The 17529-nt window shown below is 43.6% G+C and overlaps 1 protein-coding gene and 1 long non-coding RNA gene across 2 annotated transcripts in view; one reads left to right on the forward strand and one right to left on the reverse strand.

Moving 5' to 3' along the window:
* The window catches only part of LOC124986520 (uncharacterized), a 57335-nt gene extending 50598 nt beyond the window's left edge, over positions 1 to 6737 (reverse strand). Inside the window, exon 1 of the long non-coding RNA XR_007109020.1 lies at positions 5519 to 6737. This is a non-coding gene — a long non-coding RNA (uncharacterized LOC124986520). The remainder of the gene's footprint in view (positions 1 to 5518) is intronic.
* A 362-nt stretch (positions 6738 to 7099) lies between these two features.
* The window catches only part of Basp1 (brain abundant membrane attached signal protein 1), a 49273-nt gene continuing 38843 nt past the window's right edge, over positions 7100 to 17529 (forward strand). The window contains exon 1 of the mRNA XM_047556828.1: positions 7100 to 7328. The gene's annotated coding sequence lies outside the window, so the exon portion shown is untranslated. The remainder of the gene's footprint in view (positions 7329 to 17529) is intronic.

Consider the following 17529-nt stretch of genomic DNA (forward strand, 5'->3'; position numbering starts at 1 on the left):
TCTGAGGAAAGTAGTTCTCTCAGGTTCTTTCAGTTGCACTGAAAGCCATTAATCTTTTTTTTTTTTTTTCTTGGTACTGGGGATTGAACACAAGGGCACTTAACACCTGAAGCACATCCCCAGCCCATTTTATGTTTTATTTTGAGTCAAGGTCCTGCTAAGCTGCTTAGGGCCTTGCTAAATTGCTGAGACTGGCTTTGAACTCATGATCCTCCTGCCTCAACCTCTTGAGTCTCTGGGATTATAGGCATGTGCCACTGCACCCAGCTGTCTTTATCTTTTTTTTTTTTTTTTTTAATATTTTTTAGTTGTTGATGGACCTTTATTTTATTTATTTATATGTGGTGCTGAAAATTGAACCCAGCACCTCACACATGACAGGCAAGTAGCCTATCACGGAGCCAAGCCCCAGTCCCACCTTTAATCTTATTGGAGGGAAAAAGCCATAGAAACCAGAGTAGCATTAGTTGATGGACCCTATCATACCTAGATTTAAACTGAGAATATTTCAAAAGGTAAAATCTCTTATGGGTTTGAAGCTGTCACAGGAGTGTTATGAGTAAAAAAGGGAAAGAAAGATAATTGGCTTCCAATAGAATATAAAGTGTTTAGTGGATTTTATTTGGCACTAAAGCTGTGTCCTAGGTCATTCAGATATACCGAGAAAGACACACACAAACACACACACCAAGGTTATGTAGAAAGAATTGTGTGTGTGTGTGTGTGTGTGTGTGTGTGTGTTATGGGTCCATCAACACGAAAGTAAGTTAAAAGATTAAGCATAGGCTAAAATCTTCTTGTTCCTATAATCACTATTCATTGATCAACTACCTCAAAATGAAGAAAGCCCTATAACAGCGCTCCTGAACATCTCCCCAAATTAATATATTATGGTTACTAAAGCAATAAATGGTCAGTGCCCCAAACAGTGCAATAAATGGTCAGTGCCTCAATGTAGAATTTTATCATGTGGTTTTACAAAGTGAGACCACCACTGGGGGTAGTGGCGCATGCCTGTAATATCAGCGGCTCAGGAGGCTGAGGCAGGAGGATCACAATCTCAAAGCCAGCTCAGCAACGGCAAGGTGCTAAGCAACTCTGTGAGACCCTGTCTCTACACAAAGTACAAAATAGACCTAGGGATGTGGCTCAGTGGTCAGTGCCCCTGAGTTCATTCTCTGGTACCCACTCCCCCCAAAAAAGAAAGTGAGGCTACCTTCCACCTCACTTCTGAAATGGCACTATCTCCCACAGAGACTGCGTTAACAGTCCAGGGTGACATGCTGCAGACATTTCCCATGTATTTATTTATAACTTAAATGTGACAAGACCATACATATTGCTCAGCAACCTGCTTTGGGGACCCAAGAAATTCTTTTGACATCTTTTCTTGTGTTTGACTTTGATAAAATTATCTTAGTTACAAGGAAATTAGTTTTCTTTTCCAAGTCTTCCAGGAACACTGATACTTCGGGATGGTAACTGTGATTTTCAGGTGTGTCAAGGTCTCTGGCACAGCTTGCCATCATTTCCTCATTGTCATACCTGGTATTGCTTCTCCTTAAAATGATGGACACAATAGCTAGTTGGTTTCATTGGATTTTGGATATCCTCAAATATTTATGCTGACTCTATCCACAACATAGTCTTAATCTGTCTCTTAATTCTTTCCATCTTGCTCGGTTTTAATTTTTTTTCTTAAGGCAGAAATCTTTCTTTCTGACATTGAGTTGAGCATATCTGAATTTATCTGTGAAGGAGATTCTTGGGCTTGAGAAGCAAGAGGGTAACGTTAACTGGGATTCAAAAGGAGTCTATCAAAAGAGCCGCGTTAGGCAGATATTGCACTTGGACAGTATTTATACTTGGAGAAATAGGCAAAGCGGCACCCCTTAATTTATTTATAACAAAATGTGCATCCTTTGTACTCTGTTTAGCTACTTGCCAATTTATTTTGGGCACCATTCCTTGCACTGGTGTTAAAGTAACAGTGTTTTAATCACTACAACCCCAGAGGGGCTGATCTTAGAAGCGGTTGGTACCAAGAGTGGGAGCTGAGATCAGTGCTCACATTTTTTAACACGGGGATCTCTCCAATCTCATCTGTTCAAAAGTGAAACCAGGGGAATATGATACTGCAACATTCTTTATGCCACTGGAAATTAGCTTGTTCTCCGAAGTGCTTAAAGGGTGGTTATAGGGTTGGGGGGCTAGCCAAAGAATTAAGGACTGTTTCCCCAGACTGAGGCGACACACTTTAATCCCTTGCTATTTGCCTGTGGGAACCGGTAGGCCCTGCCCGGAAAAGCCCTCCTAGTTATGAGGCAAACAGCATTTTACCATTGATTTTACATATTTTCTTAAAAGAAAATGCTGGTGAGTAGAAAAGTATTTTGGAACTAAAAGGACAGGTGGGGTATCACGGCTGATGAAAACGAGAAGTTGGGAAAGAGAAGTGTTTCTGGAGATAGCTCAGGTGGTAGAGTGCTGGCCCCGCAAACACAAGGCCCAGGGTTCGATCCCCAGTACCGCAAAAAAAAAAAAAAAAAAAAAGAGGGAGAAGTGTTCTCATAGCCCATGAGATTATCCCCTTTATCTTGGGCTAATGCTCCCAGCACAGCCCCAAGGCCAGTCCAGCCTACTCATTTCAAGTCCAGACTTTGTAGTAAACAGATGTTTGCTCAGGTTTCTCAGCTATCCTTTTACCTTCAGTACATGAGGAAGGGAAATGGGGAACCAGGTTAGGCTGTTTTCTTTCAGTTACTCAGCATGTAGTCACAGGCAGCGGAATTCAGAACCCGATGTTAATTGTTGGCACTGCTCTTATGTGACTGGACTGATCTGAGCGAGAGGGGGTGGGGTGGGGTCAGGGAAGGTCTAGGTGTGCCTTGTGGCTGGATGAAAGGGAAATCTCCATTAAACCTTGTCCCTTCAAGTCTGCTGCTGCCCGGCTGAAGACACCTCCAACCACAGCAGGAGGGAGTTTCTCTCTGCACCAAGCGCTCTCAAATAAGTGAATAAATAAATAAAAGTTGCCTTTTCCAATTGAGCATCAGCTTCATACTCTAACAGCAGAACGGTGTTGACATTGTGGTTGACATTCAGCTGTCTATTGTGGGTCTGTCCTGTTACTGCAGCATCCCTCACCTCTCCCCAGTAGGTGGCACCCTCTCCACCCTGTACCCCTGCACCTCCCGTGGTGACCACCAAAAGTGCCTCCAGATACTGCCAGATGTTCTCTGGGGAGTTCAACAGGCCCTGGTTGTGAACCACTGACTTAAACAAAGGGATTCTCTTATTTGGCTGTGTGAAGGGCGAGGCCCTCATGATAGGGTGCTGGTGGGGGTGGGAAGGGAGAAAGATGAAGTCAACACACAGATTCCAATGTTCTCCTTTGATGCAAAGTTGTAAATAAATTCAAAGGGAAAGCAGCGCACTGCCCTTTAGAGTGCTGGCAGGTCCTGGGCTTGCAATGTGTGGACCAGATTCGTTTAACAAGTGGCAGCAAAGGCAGAGCTGGGTACATTTTCTCTAGACTGCTCTCTGAGGGTCGGGGTTAACTCAGTGGCCGTTGAGTAGGAATCATCCACAAAGATGTCAAGCAAAGGTGGCTGGAGGAGCACTGGGTGGTGCTGCTGTCACTATGCATTTCCTTCATGTCATTCTACATCTTTTATTTGAGATCTTAATCTTTTTACTATTTAGGAGGAAAAGAAGGGAAATGGGAGGATACTAGATCTCCATGGGTGACGGGGGTGGGGTGGGGGGAGGGCGTCATAGGTGAGGTTTGTGGGTGAGATGGGTTGTATATAAATAATGCATGGCAGGTGTCTCCATTGACACCATAGACACAATCTGAAGAGCTGAACGCACTGGAGTTTTCGTGCTAAGTGACAACGAGTCCATTATGTTGGAAGTAATTCTATGGCAAGCCCTTTGGCAAAAATTAGCAATCATGGAATGATTTCTCTTTTTGATAAATACCTCATAATGCAGGTTATGCTTCACTGGAGCAAGTTATATAGGCAATTTAAAATGACAGTGGAATTCAGTCTGTAATCTACAAAGCTGAGGCTTTGTTTATTGAACATATATTCACTCCTTTTTTCTACATGAATGTAATGGTGAAAACTAAAGTTACTGTAAACTGTACCTTTAATATATGCTCCCAAGTTCATTAGTCTATAATCTAAAACAGCTATATGACATTCACAATAAGAAATATTAACAATTTTGTAAAATTCAGAGCTTCAAATGCTTATTCATTTATTCCCATAGTGTGTTTTAAAGAGTTTTTCAAGAGCATATACCCCAAAATGCATGACATTAGAGGAACAACTAAAAATGAGACTAAAAACATCACAAGTCAGATCTTATTTAGTAATATGGTTGCACTGAGAAGTAACATTTGGGTCACCATTTATTGCATGTCTACAAATTCTCCAAAAGCTTCTATTCTTACAGCTAATTGCACTGTAGGTCAGTCGCAAGATTATTTCATAAACAATTCCTTTCTTTTTCTTCTTCTTTTAAAACAAACCCTTTAAAGAGAATAACTATACCTAATGCAAGACAAAATTGAGGAGACCTGCAGTTCTCTTCACTGGTATAGGTTTTGCCTCCAGTTTCCATGGTAACCTGTGATCTGTATTCCAATCACACCTTTGAAAGGCTTGTTTTCTCTCTCCATCATGAAAATTTAGCCAGAAGCACTGAGGGTACCAAACATTAAATTTTAGCTTGTCTTTTTTTTTTTTTTTTAAATTCGAATAAGGGAACAAAGAAAGATGATAACACCCATAGGCTTATCATGTAAATACAATGGGAACACATATTCACTAATTTCAAGATGATCACTGAGATAAAAAATACTCAAATGCTTAAACGAATTACTATTTTCAGCAAAAATTATAAGCACTTATTAAATTTGATAAGAAAAAAAAACAACTAGTTATGAAAGTCAAAAATTTTACAAACCAATGGTTTTCAACCTGGAGTGATTTTGCCTGCTGAGGGAATTTGGTAATATGTGGAGACATTTTTGATTGTCACAACTAGGGGGTGTGTGGGAATTATCCTGCCCCAAATAGGAGGCTGAGAACCCCTACAACTAGCTTCATAGATGGCATATCAGCTTAAGGGAAATAAATGCTCAAATGAAAACGATACTTTGGAGGCGATCACACTGGTGATCTGCTTCCCTGCTCCTGTGCTCTGCTCTTTTCTTATTTTATTCAAATGCCAAATGAAGCAGGTGGGGAAGAATGAAAGAAAGAATCACACAAAACGTTTTCTTATCGCTCTTTGGCTAAAATGTGAACATTTCCAGTCTACATGCCTTGATCTTAACTTGGTGCAGTCCTACTGTAAGTGTTCAGTCAGCAATTCCACTGCAAAACAGCTCCCATCAAACTGGGTTGACCCTGCCATTTCGATTAACTTAAAGTTACAGTAAGTTAATTTTCCCGTTCAGGGAAAACGTACTTACCTTTTCCCCATGGAATACAAGTTTACTTACCTTTGGTGTCTGCCCATCTAAACGTGGTGACATTTTGTCACTCTGATTCTGGAGGCCAAGCTTGTCCCGAATTAATGCCCAGGTCAAGAGGGCATCCAACTTGTAGGACACCTGGCAAGTTGATCATTTTCCTTTGCTGAAACGCAGGCGAACAGGAAAATAATCCAAACACAGCCAGAGGGCGCCAAAATGCCGCAAATAAAAGTTCCAAAGGTTCAGATGGGTTTTGCGGGAATGTAAAATTGTTTTGTCTAATGCAAGAGCTACCTTTGCAAACGATGCCACGTTATGTTATTTTTTTGCATTTCCCTCTTGTCAACAGGTAAACACGGTGAACATATCTCCCACCCCTGGAGGCTATTTTGTGTCCTGCTATTACAAAAAGTGGCCGCACCTAGGATACCTGGACACAACGCGGTTGGCCGTAGCTTTGACCCCTGCGTTTTCTCCCAGCGCTGTGCGCCCTGCCTTCGCCAGCCCTGTGTTCTGAGAACTCACTGATGGCCTCCATTAAAGCACAGAAATAAAAAATCGACGGCCCCTTCGCCGGGCGCTTCTCTTCCCTCCTGCCTCTCCCAAGTCCCAAGAGCATCCTCCGAGGGGCGACTCTGCCCGCCCGGCCAGCTGGACCTCGGCGGTCGCGCTTCCCCAAAGCTGCAGCGTCGGGGGCTCAGCCTCGCGGGTGCGGGAGCCGCCCGAGGTGCAAGTCTCGTCCGCAGAAGAGCCGCCCGGACGTGCCTGCGGTCGGGGCCACTCTAAAACCCGCCGACATCTGTTCTGATGGGCGAGGGGAGCCCCCAGGTCGCCCCCAGCCTCACTGCCCGCCGGCATAGCGGATCTCAGCGGGAAGTCTGGAGCCGGCGGGACTGGGGTGCAGAGAAGGGAAGCTGTTGGCGAGGGCGTCGTGCTCGCCCCTTAAGTGAGAGCGAGAGCCCGAGCACTCTATTCAACCGTTCCAGATAAACGAGAGAGAGAGAGAGAGAGAGAGAGAGAGAGAGAGAGAGAGAGAGAGAGAGAGAGAGAGAGAGAGAGAGAGAGAGAGAGAAAGAGAGGGAGAAAGAGAGAGAGAGAGACACCACGAACCCACGAACAGCCCCTGCGCGGAGGGGGAGGGCGGCAAGGGAATGGAGGGGAGCCGAGGGAGGGGGCTTATGGAAAATATGGGTGCAGGGCAACCGAGGGGAGGCAAGCAGGGCGCAGGGCTGGAGGCAGGGGAGGAGCCGGGTGGAGGGCAGCGGAGGATGGGGTGACTGCAGGTGGGGAGGGAAGTGGCGGCTCTTGAATAGTCGGGAATTGAGGGGAGGCGGGCGGGGCTCCGGGTGGCAGGGGGGAGGGATTGACGGGAGGGGGGCCCGCGGGAGGGGAGGGAGGCGGGGTATTGCGGGGCGCTGAGGGAGGCGGGCGGCAGGCGCTGGAGGGGAGAAAGGCGAGGGCGGGGCTGCGGGAGGAGGGGTGGGGGCTCGGCGGCGGCGGAGTAGCGGGGCGGCGGGCGGGGCGGGGTCGGCGGGCGGGGTCCGCGAGCCGAGGGAGGCTGGGCGGGCGGACGCGGCGGGGGAGGGCGCTGGGCAGGAAGGGGAGGGGGAGCGCGAGCGCGAGAAATGCAGAGGCTGCAGCGGCGGCGGCGGCGGCAGTAGCGGCAGCGGCGACGGCGGCGGCGGCAGCGCTCCAACTCGCTCCTCGCTCCGGGCTCCGCCGTCGAGCCGGGAAAGAGCCTCCGCCAGCGGCCAGGCACCCGGCCGGACGACACCAGCGACCCGGGCCCTTTGGTGGCACCGCGCTTACCCAGGGGCGGCACAGGCACCCAGAGCCGGTAAGGAGGCACGTCCGGTGGCCCCGCCGCCACAGTGGACTCGGGGGCCTCTGTCCCCCCACCGCGCCCCGCCCCACCCACGAAGCCCCTGGGTTCTTTCCCCTGCAGCGGGCACGGGGGCGCGGGTTGGATTAGACAGCAGTAGGCGCGGAGTCCCTGCGTGAAGGTTCTGCCACACTTTGGGGATCCGGGGTGATGGGGGGCCCCAAGGTGGAAGGCTTCGGCCACTCGCTGGGTGGAGAGGATGAGGGGAGTGGCGAGGCTGACAAACGGAGTTGGGGAGGGAGGGGGCTCGCGGAGGAAGCGCTGGGGAAGGAGGAAATGCTGAATGCGAAACCCTTGCAGCGCATCGAGTCCCAGAGATTCGGTTGTGGGCTGAACCCGGCGTTTCTGTCATCGGAACCGTTCCCAGCCCGGAGGACCGAAGGCGCAGGGTGTGAGGGGCGCAGCAGAGAAAGATGGAGGGTGGGGGTGGGGTGGGGCGGGAGTAAGGGGAGAAGGAAGAGGAGGAATTTGCTCTGATCGGAAGGAAGAGGGTGGGTTTTTGGTTTGGCAAATGGGTTTCCTTGACCCGTGGGACTCCTGAATCTTGGTTTGGGGTAACCAAGGAACACGAGGTGCACGCGACAACGTGCAACCAGAAGCACATCCAGAGCAGATCAAAGCCCCAACCTCTACGTGGCCGAATGGCCTCCCCATCAACCTGTGGGTTACCTCGGAGCATTTTATTTTTTGAGCCTTTGGCCCAGAGAATGAGCCCCACGCCTCCCCCGCCGCCCCGGCCCGGGGGGTGTGAGCTTGAACCTGACAGCGCGCGGCCCTACTGGGGCTCAGCTCCACAGTGGGCGAAGGTTTGGGGTTTAGCAGTTTTTGCGTAAGACGCTGTCGCTGAAACCTGACGTCCAGTTCCCGCTCCCCCTCACCAGAAAAATAAAAATTGCGGAACCCCTGGATCCGTTTGCACACACAATGCGTGGCTACGAACCGCATTCTTTTCATGAATATTCATCGAACGCTTGACTGGGCTCCTTATCTGCTTCCCCAGAGACATTTCCGCCTTGAAACGAACTCGGTGGACAGCCTTTGCCCGAGTAATTTTCACTCTGCTGAAATTAGCTCGGCGCACATGGGTGCATTTTTAGTGCCTTGTGCAGTCTTGACACACCTCTGTCTTCGCCATGGCCTCTAGCACTTGAGTGGCGGGTTAAAACCAAACACTAGCACTGAGGTAGTCTTTTGCTATAGGGGTGTGGATCACCATCCCCTCCTCCCAGGGAATACAGCCTGGGCTAACAGATATCTGGTACTGCAGGCAAAATGAATGAATCGGGACTGTAATTACCTATTCCTTTGTCTTGGCCTCGCGCATGCGCCGGAGAGCAGGGTGTGGAGGGCCAGGCAGCCCCATCTGATCTCCCCATCATCCACCCACCCACTCCCTTCGGAAGCCTAGGAACAAAGGCGTTTGCCCTAAATGTTTCGGAAAACCCTGGGACACAAATGACAGCCCCACCCCACCCCCGTGTGCGTATATGTTTTCTCTTTCCCAGGCGATCACTCATCTTTTGCTGTCTTACTGATTTCAACTGACCAAAACCAAGATTAGCCTTTATGGCGAGGGCAAACTGTGGATTAAATATATTTTAAACGCACACTGATCTTTTACTTTCTAGAATTGTCCATTGTTCTTTTTCCTGTAACATATGCTCTACAGGGATGGTGGCTTTCTTAATTTGCATCAATTAACCATTCCTCTGACAGATCTTTGTTGCTGGTCATTTGACTAAGGGACATTGATCTCAAACCAGCAGTGGGTGTTGCCCCTAGTAACACCACCTGGGAAAAATTAAGACATCTTGGCATTTATACGAACAAGATGGCCTACAAAAACCGGAGCGAGAAAATGGTTACCTTGTCAGGATCCTAACCCTTCTGGTTTCTCTCCATTCCCACGTTATTGTTTCATTAAGAATTCCAAAATGCAAACCCCAAGGAGATGGGGGAGAAAAAAGGCAACTAGGACTACCTGGGTGAATATGGTGAAGTTCTAAGATCATGAGGCTTCTTTAAAAAATTTTTATTTTTGTAAAATCTAACAGAAGCCATGGTATATACATTGATGGCTGATTTTTTTTTTTTTTTTTTTCCCGAATGATGTATTTTCCAGGATATGATCCTTCAGATTTCTTTTTGGGTTTGTTTTTACCATCTTAAAGGTGACTTACTGTATATGTCAAATAGGAGCTAAATACTGCATTTCTGCAGTGGTAGCTTATGTGTAAAAAAAATTTCATGCTGAAATGTTCTCAGTATATCCTGGTGCAGTAACACGTGGCGTGAAACGGAAGTCATCTCTTTGTTCCTTTTATTAAAAACTTGATATTAGCCATGTTTAATATTACCAGAGCCTGTAATTGCTATGGTAGCAGCCTGGCTTGTTCTAGGTAGCATGGATCATCCCTCTGTACTGCTTAGTGTTGAGTGGGTTATTGTGGCTTAGAGGGCTAGAGGTGCTTTTTTTTTTCTCTTAGGTAGTATTTTGGGGGGAGGGAATACAGATTAATTTTATGTTGAAATGCAGACTGAATATACAAGCTAACGTATACCAGTATGCCCTGAATCCAGGGAGTTTCAGATTTTTAAACAAGATAATTTAAAAATCAAATATTAGCAATGATCAGTTATCTTATTTCTACAATTTTTTTTTTTTTTTAAATTTTGACCAAGCTTTATCAGGTGGAGGAAGGGACCTAGTTGAGTTGATAAAATGCACCGACAGTGACCGCATGGACAGTGGCTTTTCTATTCTCTAACTGGTGCTTAGGCCACCATTGTGGTATAGAGAAGGGGCCCTTTTCCCTCCCCATCCACATCACCCTAATTTAAATATTCAGAGCCCTGGGCATTTAGGCTGCTATCCTTGGAGGCCTCTTTATAACTCTCTGGATTTACCTGAATAAACCATATGATGGTTTAAGCTGTCTTTAAGGTTTTATTTATTTATTTTTCTTTCCAACTTCACATTCAGAACAATTTCAAGTAATTTTCTTTCCATGGTTAAAATAACTGGAATATGACACCAGAGTAACACTTACCTGTAAAATGGATATCTATGTTGTTCATGGTAGTTTTGTAGAATATCGAAACACCTAGAACCATTTTTAAAAGCAATTAAAGCACCTTGTATATACATACATGTATGTACATACATGTATAGATGAATATATCTACTTAAATATATATACAGACTGTAAAAATCTTATTAATGATATGATGCTAAACTAGTTGGTATAGAATGTTATTTTCTAGTGGTTTTATATTGGTCTTTAGAAAAAAATCAGTTTCTGTCTAAGTATATGCTTGAAAGGGGAAAGTCTACGAATATGCTCACATTCAATTTCTCCCAATGTATTCCTAAAATAAATGGTTGTATGGAGCATCTGAAGTGAAGGTGTTCATTTAGAGGCATCAAAACTCATTAAACACTAATGAACTTTGGAAGCTGGAGTAAACAATGCTTACTAAATAAAGGATTTATAAAATTTTTTTTCTGTCTAATTTTTGTGATCTTTTGTAAAATTTTGTTTTCCAAAATATGTCTAAAAAAGACCTGGGAGCCATTCTAAAGCAAGTACCTCTGGTGTCTGATTCTGTTGAAAGAAACACTTTGCTTTGTTCGGGCCTTTCTCTCTCAACTCATCTGGACCTATTCATTTCACACCTTCTTTGTCTTCCTGAAGATTGTGTGCACTGGAATCCAGGTAGCTGCTGAGGAAAACCCTGGATATGTGGACATGTTGAATGGTCCCTGGGACAGGTGCAGAATTGTAATTTTTTCAAGTTTTCTCAACTCAGTCCTTTCCAATTCATTCTGTCTCTTAAGTCTTTAGATAACCTGATGAAGGTGAACTTTACTGCTTGAAATAACCATGAAATTGTCAATAAAAGTTTTTGAAGGATAAAAATACTCTCTGGGCATCTGAAAGGTTCCCAGATACCCTAACTTCTGTCTTCCCGGTGGAGACATTTGTCATTCTGTGAGGTGCTATGTGGAGATTTGCCTAGGAATGGATTGCATGGTGTCAGGATGGCCACCCTCCTTGAATTTCCCAAGGCTGCTCTGTAACTCAAGAGGTGGCATTTAAGTTCTCTTGAGAAAATATAGGGCTAGTCTTAAAACCACAACAGTTCCCAGACTGCCAGAAGAAGGATTTGGTTACATGCCATTCCCTCCGTAGCTGTTAAGACAGACAGATAGGTAGCTGTCATGTGAGAAAAATTGTCTGTGAACCTTCTCAAGAGTAAAGACAATTGTACAGATTCAAATTCTCACCAGGACAGAGTTAAATTTTAATTCTGAAGAGACAACAAGACTAAGTGGGATTACAGCAGCATTCTCCTTTTCCGCTGGAAGTTAGTAGTGGAGTGGAATGGGAGGCCAACAGAGTCAAAGAGTCCATTTTCCTCCTGCAAATCCAGGGATAGCAGAAGCCAAAGCCATCAGCGCCCAGAGGTTGTGACGGAGCAGATTGGAAGTCTAGGAATACATTCCTGAAAGCTTTGGAGACTTAGAAATAGAAACCATCTGTAAGCACACCAGGGGTCCAGGGCATAAGGAAACACTTGAAGATAATATAGGGAAACGGTGCTCAGTGGGGAAGGCGAAGGCTCTTACACAACATTTTTTCCATATCACTTGAACATTTCATGAACTTTTAAATTTTTGAAAATTTATTTTGGATATGGGAAGAAGAACCGGCTCCAGTGGCTTGTTTTTTTGAATTTGTCCTTGAAATAGATATTTCAACAATTGTGCACTGTATAGAGGAGGATGACATTTAGAAACTGTGACTTACAGAGTTTGGTGTGGTTGCGGATAGACTTTGGAGCCAAATTCACCCTAGTTAGTATCCTCTCTCTCAGCCATTTACTAGTTGTGTGACTTTTGGCAAATTGTTTAGGTTCTCTTGCCTCAGTCTTCATCTTTTAAAATGAGAAAGTAATACAGGTTACTGTAAGGATTAAGTAAAATTGTCCAACAGGACTTTGCCTCATACATACTCAGTGCATCTTTGTAATCCACATTCATCATCAAATGGAGAGGACACCAATTTTCCTAACTTGATCCTCTCTATTTCTATAGTTATTCACATGCTTGTTTCAAAGGGATCATTATTGTGAGACAGGCAGATGCTGGTGCTTTGGAGAGAGTTTGGTAGCACACAGAAGTCAGTGGTTTAGAAAAATCCTCCCGGCATAGCTTTGATACCTTGAGTATCAGACAGGACATTTGTAGTAGTTCCCAAAGTCCACAGTAGGTAGAAGGTTGACATAACCTTGGCCTCCACAGTACATTGGTGTTTTTTGAGATGAAAAAAAAAATAATAATAATAGTAGATGATTATGATGATGTGGCGAACGTCCTTGGAACTACAGAGACCTTTAGAGAAAGGCTCACTGTTTTGCCATGTTGAGACCTGGACTCAACTTGATGAGCTGTATGACCTTGGCTACAAACACAATTCATTCTGATTCCTAAAATACTTAGCTTTGTTATATCTTGAGCCAAGATGCATTAGTGAGCATTGGAAGAAATCACTTGGTCATTTCTGCTAAGATTGATAAACCAACTTCAGTGTTAAAATTATGCATTATGTATTATCTGGTGACAATCCACTTAGCTCCCAGCCCTATCACAAATTCACTTTCCCACATCTGTACCCCCTCCATACCAAGAAAGAAACTGAAACCTGTATTAGGCAAGAACGTAAAGGTGCTGTTACCTGTTGACAAATCTGTGGAAGCAATTATCCCTATGGAGACCTTAAACACAGGCCTCCTAAAACTATGAAGGAAGTTCTTTGGAATTTCAGATATTTGGGATGAATTAATTCTGGAACTGGTCTGAAAATTTCAGGCATTGAATTCAGGGACAGGTTCAGATGATTTGTTTTTGTTCTTCTGGGCACTTGTGTTTGCTGTTGAGCAAAAGGTAGAATCATTCTAATTTTAGCTAAGTTATATTTAATAGTTTCTTTAAGCAAAGTCGGTTTTTGAATCTTATGGATTCAGGAGGGTAGTTACTTTGTCATGTTTACCAAAGGGCAAGAGACTTAGATATAATGATTCTTTATAAAAGCTTCTTTGACTTTCTTTTTTTAACTTGAGAAAATTAAAGGATGAGAAGGGACACTTGCTGACTGTTTATTGCATGCATGATAACATGTTCTCATTGAATTTTAATCCCCCAAATTGTAAAATGCATTTTATCTTTAAATAAGTCAAAAGAGGGTTAAATAATGTACCTGACAACCCAATGCTAATCGAAATCAGTGGGACTTGAATTGGGTCTGATGGCTTTCAGCCCTCTTCCTTTCACCAACATCACATTGTACTGCCCGGGAGCCTTGACATTTTATCTTATGTAACGTGGACCCTTAGGATAAAATAAGTAGCCTCTTAACATACTAACACCTTCAATATCCATTCAGATAGAGTTGTACCAAGTGCACAGTTTAAATTTTTCAAGCAGTAAGTACATTAAGTAACTCTGGATCAGAGGTGCTGTTTGGCATAGTGAGCAGTCACTCATGCTCTTAAGTCAAACATTTTCCAAGATGATGAGGGTGAAGATGGTGTCTGCTGTTATGGAGGACTGTAACTGTGTGTGGATTTGGCCAGCCCCTTCTCTCACCTCCTGACACTTCACTTGGGGAGGGAGTTACACTTCAAACGCCTCATCTGTGATTCTGCTCTTGGGAGGTGGGTTGGTGCTTGTGCACCTGTTTCCAGCGGTGTTTCTGGGGTTGCCAGGTTAGAAATAAGCCAAGTCCCAAATTCGTTAACCAATTTTCCTTCTGTTTCTATGCAGGATTCGTTTTCAGAAAGTCAGTGGCTACTTTTAACCACTATCCCAGCCTCAGCCCTTTGTAAATTCTTATGTCACTGGAGCAGGGTTGAAAGCTCAGGGCTAATACATTTATCTCTAAGATCAACAGAATCTTAGAAAAATTACTGGCTTGCACAAGGTCCCATGAACTGGTTAGTGGCCTAGGGGAACTTCAGGTTATTTCCCAATAAAGCCTCATTCCTGCCATCCTTCCCTGCTGAGGGAGAGGAGCGGGTAGGCAGAGAGAAAAACAGTGTCAGAATGAGTCAGACTCTTACTCTCTGCCTGCAACACAACAAAACACAATGATACAACACAATAACAACAACGAAAAAAAATCAAAGACACCTACCATTCTTTAACAGTTACCACTTTTTTTTTTTAAATCTCACCCACATTCTGTATCTCTCTCATTCTCTTCCTCATAGGGATCTCCTCTGCCTATACCACTTATGCTCCCATAGGGAACTTTCCAGTAACTACTGCTTACTACTTCATCCACCGGTCATCTGTCTCCCTCATTTTTCCTGTCTCTGCTTCTTGCATTGCATGCATGTGATTTTCTTTATATTCCAAAGAATCTATGCTTGTATTGAAACACCTTCCTTGATAAAATTAAATTTTAGTACTGTGTGTTGGTTTTCCTCCTAATATGAACAATGGGTACAGTGTTGAGGCTGTGGCTGGCAGGTACATGTTAGAAAAGAGAGCCAGCTGGCTTTAGGCTAGTTTGGATGTTGTAGAATGAATGGGACAGCTGAACACCCTGCCGTAGAAATTCTCAGGAACCTCAGAACCTCTGGGAGTGAATACAGTGTGTTTATCACTGTGCACAGGAGGTGATGGAGAGAGTGTTTACGCTGATTGCTGGTGCTCTCTGGTTTGGGAAATGCATAAACAGGACATTTAATTTTTTTCTTTAGAATTACCATTTATAGTAATTGGGCTGTTTTGAGATTTAAAAGAGGTCTGTGGTTCTGAAGTAGTCCTTAAAATATGGAACTTGGCACTGGGGTTGTGGCTCAGTGGTAGAGCGCTTGCCTAGCATGTGTGAGGTGCTGGATTCAGTCCTCAGCACCACATATAAATAAATAAACAAATAAATAAAGGTATTGTGTCCATCTACAACTTAAAACGTATTTAAAAATATGGAACTTAAATACTTAAGTTACTAAAACAATTTATAGGGCTTACTAATGGAATTCTTAAAACTTATTAACCAGTTAAACTGCTTATGTGCATTGGGACTTAGATAAACTGTGGTAAGTTTGGTTTTAGATGAGACACTCTTAATTGCACATTTAAAATGATCTATTTAGAAGTTTCAATAAGTGGAACTTTGAGGAAATTTACATTTTTCAAGAGAAACCTGAAATAATAACTACAGTTTTCATAAGACTTTTTTTTTTTTTTTTGGTCATTCCAGGAGTCGAACACAGGGCCTTGCACATGCTGGGCAAGTGTTCTATCACTAGCCTGTGTTCCCAGCTGCCATTTAAAAAATTCTTATTTTGAGACAGGTGGTTCTAAGTTGCCCAGGCTGGCCTCCTTGTGATCCTCCTGCCTCAGCCTCCCAGGTTGCTGGGATTACAGTTGTGTGCCTCTGTGCCCAGCTTTCTAAGGGTTTTAATTATTACTCCAGCAGATGCAGAAAAGGATATATTCCTAAAATAAACTCAAATTAAGACTTCTTAAATTAAAAAAAAAAAAAACTTTTAAGTTGATGAAGAAATTGATGTCTAAGAATTTTCTCCTGGTTGAACTTTGAGATTACGTTTCCTGGATTGCTCAGCAAAGTGACTTTAGAAAGACCCACATCATTTTCCAGCTGATAGGCCATTCAAAACACCATTACGGCACAGATTAAAACAAGAGCCAAGTTAAATAGTAGCAAGATCTAACCAAGGTGAAAGAGTGTATCAAAGTGGAAAACAGTGACGTCTCCTAACAGTGGGAATGATCCTATTTCTTTTTTTTTTTAATTTATTATTTTTTTATTTTTACAGACTGTATTTTGATTCATTGTATACAAATGGGGTACAACTTTTCATTTCTATGGTTGTGCACGATGTAGATTCATACCATTTGTGCAATCATACGTGTACATAGGGTAAAGATGTCTGTCTCATTCCATCATCTGTCATACCCCTCTTCCCTCCTCCCTCTCATTTCCCTCTACATATAGACATTGAAGTCTCCACTTGTCCAGTCTTCCCAGATGTCTCTTCTAGGCATTTCTGAGCTCATCTTGGACACTGTAGGGGCTGTAGGAATATTTGCTGTCTTTGACATTTACAGGTAGTTTCACTTGTTTCAATAGGGAAAATAGTGTCTGTGTTCTGCATTTACCTTAGGCTTATTAAAGATGATGGAAGAAAAAGAAAATAATAGAAAATCAGTGATTTACAGGTAGGCAGGTCTGAGATAACTATCCCTCCCTCCTTTATCCTGCAGTTCATGGTAACTGATTGGATATTTACTAATGACATTAATATGATCAAATAAGAACCTGGAACCTTCTTCAAATGATTCCATTTCCTAAGGGGAAAGAGAAGAATCTCAATTAACTACTGGTGGTAGCAGTGGCTTCTGGGGCTTTGCATGGTCACCAACCTCAGGTAAACAGGGCAGATGCTGCACTATTGACACAAGGTTTATCAGTGACCCTGGAATCTTTTGTTGAGGTCTTAAACTCAGATTTCCTTGGGCTCGCGCAACTGGACTTCACAACCTGATTTCAGAATTTTCAGTGTTTGATTTTCCTACAAATAGTCACAAGTGTTTGCACCTGTTGTCCTCCAAAGTTTGTTAAGGCAAGAGTGACAATGGTCTCCCAGGTGTGTGTTTCTTTTTGTGACTCACAACTCGGTGTTTTCCTTCATCTGATGCAATGGTTGACTAATGAAAGGTTTCAGGGCAGGTTTGGTTATCCTTTCTCTGGTGAAAGAGGCAAAAACAGAAAAACAAGGCATTAATAACTCACTACGTTCACCTCTGCCTTTCTATTCTAGCTGGTTTTATGTACCATACAGGAAGCTTGGGTTTTGGTTCCATCTGAAGTACAGTCCTAGATGCACAGGGGTGGGGGGTCATCACAGGGGAATCAAACTGACCCCAAGGCAGACAGTAGTAGCTACACCATGGAAGGCTAAGAAATCATTTCTCTAAGGTAAGAATTTTAGTTTTAAATGGAATGAACTCTTCATGGGAAAGGAGTCTTATTAATTTCTCCATATGATGTTTAGCTTTCTGAAACTCTGAAAATAGAGAATTTAACAACAACAAAAAATAATTTAACAAAAAGACAAATTT

Source organism: Sciurus carolinensis, chromosome 6 (assembly GCF_902686445.1).
Source record: "Sciurus carolinensis chromosome 6, mSciCar1.2, whole genome shotgun sequence".
NCBI lineage: Eukaryota > Metazoa > Chordata > Mammalia > Rodentia > Sciuridae > Sciurus > Sciurus carolinensis.